Source organism: Schistocerca gregaria, unplaced genomic scaffold, assembly GCF_023897955.1.
Source record: "Schistocerca gregaria isolate iqSchGreg1 unplaced genomic scaffold, iqSchGreg1.2 ptg001495l, whole genome shotgun sequence".
Taxonomy (NCBI): domain Eukaryota; kingdom Metazoa; phylum Arthropoda; class Insecta; order Orthoptera; family Acrididae; genus Schistocerca; species Schistocerca gregaria.
The window spans coordinates 10,001-15,000 of NW_026062785.1; the positions used below are offsets into that span (position 1 = coordinate 10,001).

Sequence of the window (5,000 nt, forward strand, 5' to 3'; positions counted from 1 at the left end):
AGTTTATCGCTTAACCTAACTGTGGCTGTACCAGTTTATCGCTTAACCTAACTGTGGCTGTACCAGTTTATCGCTTAACCTAACTGTGGCTGTACCAGTTTATCGCTTAACCTAACTGTGGCTGTACCAGTTTATCGCTTAACCTAACTGTGGCTGTACCAGATTATCGCTTAACCTAACTGTGGCTGTACCAGATTATCGCTTAACCTAACTGTGGCTGTACCAGATTATCGCTTAACCTAACTGTGGCTGTACCAGATTATCGCTTAACCTAACTGTGGCTGTACCAGATTATCGCTTAACCTAACTGTGGCTGTACCAGATTATCGCTTAACCTAACTCAATTTGTCCCTTAACCTAACTCAAGTTGTCCCTTAACCTAACTCAAGTTGTCCCTTAACCTAACTCAATTTGTCCCTTAACCTAACTCAATTTGTCCCTTAACCTAACTCAAGTTGTCCCTTAACCTAACTCAAGTTGTCCCTTAACCTAACTCAAGTTGTCCCTTAACCTAACTCAAGTTGTCCCTTAACCTAACTCAAGTTGTCCCTTAACCTAACTCAATTTGTCCCTTAACCTAACTCAATTTGTCCCTTAACCTAACTCAATTTGTCCCTTAACCTAACTCAATTTGTCCCTTAACCTAACTCAATTTGTCCCTTAACCTAACTCAAGTTGTCCCTTAACCTAACTCAAGTTGTCCCTTAACCTAACTCAAGTTGTCCCTTAACCTAACTCAAGTTGTCCCTTAACCTAACTCAAGTTGTCCCTTAACCTAACTCAAGTTGTCCCTTAACCTAACTCAAGTTGTCCCTTAACCTAACTCAAGTTGTCCCTTAACCTAACTCAAGTTGTCCCTTAACCTAACTCAAGTTGTCCCTTAACCTAACTCAATTTGTCCCTTAACCTAACTCAAGTTGTCCCTTAACCTAACTCAAGTTGTCCCTTAACCTAACTCAATTTGTCCCTTAACCTAACTCAAGTTGTCCCTTAACCTAACTCAAGTTGTCCCTTAACCTAACTCAAGTTGTCCCTTAACCTAACTCAAGTTGTCCCTTAACCTAACTCAAGTTGTCCCTTAACCTAACTCAAGTTGTCCCTTAACCTAACTCAATTTGTCCCTTAACCTAACTCAATTTGTCCCTTAACCTAACTCAATTTGTCCCTTAACCTAACTCAATTTGTCCCTTAACCTAACTCAATTTGTCCCTTAACCTAACTCAAGTTGTCCCTTAACCTAACTCAAGTTGTCCCTTAACCTAACTCAAGTTGTCCCTTAACCTAACTCAAGTTGTCCCTTAACCTAACTCAAGTTGTCCCTTAACCTAACTCAAGTTGTCCCTTAACCTAACTCAATTTGTCCCTTAACCTAACTCAAGTTGTCCCTTAACCTAACTCAATTTGTCCCTTAACCTAACTCAATTTGTCCCTTAACCTAACTCAATTTGTCCCTTAACCTAACTCAATTTGTCCCTTAACCTAACTCAATTTGTCCCTTAACCTAACTCAATTTGTCCCTTAACCTAACTCAAGTTGTCCCTTAACCTAACTCAAGTTGTCCCTTAACCTAACTCAAGTTGTCCCTTAACCTAACTCAAGTTGTCCCTTAACCTAACTCAAGTTGTCCCTTAACCTAACTCAAGTTGTCCCTTAACCTAACTCAAGTTGTCCCTTAACCTAACCCACGTTGTCCCTTAACCTAACCCACGTTGTCCCTTAACCTAACCCACGTTGTCCCTTAACCTAACCCACGTTGTCCCTTAACCTAACCCACGTTGTCCCTTAACCTAACCCACGTTGTCCCTTAACCTAACCGACGTTGTCCCTTAACCTAACCCACGTTGTCCCTTAACCTAACCCACGTTGTCCCTTAACCTAACCCACGTTGTCCCTTAACCTAACCCACGTTGTCCCTTAACCTAACCCACGTTGTCCCTTAACCTAACCCACGTTGTCCCTTAACCTAACCCACGTTGTCCCTTAACCTAACCCACGTTGTCCCTTAACCTAACCCACGTTGTCCCTTAACCTAACCCACGTTGTCCCTTAACCTAACCCACGTTGTCCCTTTGCCTAACATAGTTCACTGCTCGGAATCTCTGGTGTCGTTGTTATCCTCATGTAGATGTCTTGCGAGTGTTGCTTACTTTCCACATATTCCTGCTATCCACTGTCAATTGTACTGCAATAGGACTATATCGCCGACCCCCCCCCTCCCCCCCCTCTGTCCCCCTCTGTCCCCCTCTTTGTGTCTCTGTCCTCTCAAGCTGGTCGGTCTGGCGTTTGAGTGTTAAATGAGCCTCGCAGCTGTTCAGTTGCATTCAGATGTCGACGCCCTCAGTGTACGTCGTGGTATGGTCTGTGTCCATTGTCCGCTGATGTCGTACGCGTAACCCACACGCTGTACCGATCATCGGTCGTTACGTACAGAGTGAAGTAGTGTGATACGTGTGACCGTACGCTGGCTGTGCCCAACGGTGTCGAATCTCAATTTCCATATGTTGTGCTTGATGCTACTTGTCTCGTCTCCCAATAACAGCTAGGTTGCACTGTGGTACGCCGTAGAGGCGTGTGGGAGGAACGTACGAACGCATTGTATGTCACCCTGGGTCGCTGGGGGTGGTGGTGCGGTGAGTCAGGTCAGGTCAGGTCAGCGTGAGCCGTCTGATGTAGTGACGCGTGTATTCCGACTTTGTCGTATTGCCTCACACAAAGTGCTACCCTGGTGGACCGCGTTCCATATCTGGGACATGCCGCAGATGCCGGTTGACAGTGGATCGCGGAAGGTACATCGCATACGTGCGCGGGCCACCTTCCACGTGTTCTCTTCTGCACATGTCGCAGTGTGTATGTGGTCTGATGTAGCGTGTCGTGACACATGACATCCTGGCATGCAAGAATTGTTGAATTCGCAAATGTAGGTGGACATCTACGTTTACTGCCCAAGATACGCAAATGAACTGGAAATCCGTTGTTGAGCGGTTGTTCACGCTGGAGGTGAATCTGTGATGGCGACGATCGGTACAGCTATTAACCGGTTGTTTCAGCGGTACCCGCCACATCCACACGCGTGACTAGGCCCATGTGGGTATGAAGCGATACGCGGCGGTGGCTTGGTGGGACTGTTCCCGGCCGGTGAAGGGGGGCCGCCCGGCGTGTTGGCCGCGCGCTGCGTGGGCGCACGCGCAACAGGCGGCTGGTGGGGGGCGCCGAGTGGCAGGAGCGCCAGCCGACGGGCCCGGCAGGCGGCGCAGCTACGCTGCGGCGCACCCTGCACGCGGCGCCTGGCGGCCAAAGTTGGTTCAGCCGAGCCCGGTGCGAAGCGCGGTGGACATCTGCAGTGTGCTGGTCTGATTGAGGACTGTGTGCGTTGAGGATGCGCCGCCGCCTGGCACTCGGCGCCGCGACGCCGTCTGCTGCTCGGTCGCCCCAGCGGTTCTCGCAGGTGGTTTGTATCGCAGTTGTGCGGACGTGTTGGCGCGTGCGCTGTGCTGGGAGAGTTCGCTTCTGCACCCAAGTGGGGCTTTGCCCTTGTGTGGCGCTGGCGTTGGAGCTGCCGGTCACCATAGGTGGCGCGTGTTGTCTCCCGCCGGCAATGCCACGACAGCACGCTCCCGGGCCTCTGTCGGCAGCGGCAAGCTCAGTTGGGAGCAAGGGTGTTCGCACTAAAACCGTCTACTCGCCTAACTCCGGGCGATTGCGCCTCTCTCGAAACCGACCAAGTACCTAGGACGGCGCTGCGCGCCGCCGGGACCTGAGAGGGTTTCGAGGTGTATCGTGCAGGGGAGCTCGGCCTCCTCCTGTTTGCAGAATAATTGAGCGGACGCTTGCGTGTTCGCGCGGGCCCCCGGGACACACTCCCGGGCGGCCGGCTGCTCAGCTCTAGTTGACGCAGCTCCCTGGTTGATCCTGCCAGTAGTCATATGCTTGTCTCAAAGATTAAGCCATGCATGTCTCAGTACAAGCCGCATTAAGGTGAAACCGCGAATGGCTCATTAAATCAGTTATGGTTCCTTAGATCGTACCCACGTTACTTGGATAACTGTGGTAATTCTAGAGCTAATACATGCAAACAGAGTCCCGACCAGAGATGGAAGGGACGCTTTTATTAGATCAAAACCAATCGGATTGGCTTGTCTGGTCCGTTTGCCTTGGTGACTCTGAATAACTTTGGGCTGATCGCACGGTCCTCGTACCGGCGACGCATCTTTCAAATGTCTGCCTTATCAACTGTCGATGGTAGGTTCTGCGCCTACCATGGTTGTAACGGGTAACGGGGAATCAGGGTTCGATTCCGGAGAGGGAGCCTGAGAAACGGCTACCACATCCAAGGAAGGCAGCAGGCGCGCAAATTACCCACTCCCGGCACGGGGAGGTAGTGACGAAAAATAACGATACGGGACTCATCCGAGGCCCCGTAATCGGAATGAGTACACTTTAAATCCTTTAACGAGTATCTATTGGAGGGCAAGTCTGGTGCCAGCAGCCGCGGTAATTCCAGCTCCAATAGCGTATATTAAAGTTGTTGCGGTTAAAAAGCTCGTAGTTGGATTTGTGTCCCACGCTGTTGGTTCACCGCCCGTCGGTGTTTAACTGGCATGTATCGTGGGACGTCCTGCCGGTGGGGCGAGCCGAAGGGGTGCTTTCGCGTCCCGAGGCGGACCCCGTTTAAATCCTACCAGGGTGCTCTTTGTTGAGTGTCTCGGTGGGCCGGCACGTTTACTTTGAACAAATTAGAGTGCTTAAAGCAGGCAAGCCCGCCTGAATACTGTGTGCATGGAATAATGGAATAGGACCTCGGTTCTATTTTGTTGGTTTTCGGAACCCGAGGTAATGATTAATAGGGACAGGCGGGGGCATTCGTATTGCGACGTTAGAGGTGAAATTCTTGGATCGTCGCAAGACGAACAGAAGCGAAAGCATTTGCCAAGTATGTTTTCATTAATCAAGAACGAAAGTTAGAGGTTCGAAGGCGATCAGATACCGCCCTAGTTCTAACC

At 50.2% G+C, this 5,000-nt stretch overlaps 1 non-coding gene across 1 annotated transcript in view; it reads left to right on the forward strand.

The window, feature by feature from the left end:
- The first annotated feature begins 3,896 nt into the window (after window positions 1-3,896).
- Window positions 3,897-5,000, forward strand: part of LOC126332668 (small subunit ribosomal RNA) — a 1,893-nt gene continuing 789 nt past the window's right edge. Inside the window, exon 1 of the ribosomal RNA XR_007563846.1 lies at window positions 3,897-5,000. This exon is cut by the window's right edge and continues 789 nt beyond it. This is a non-coding gene — a ribosomal RNA (small subunit ribosomal RNA).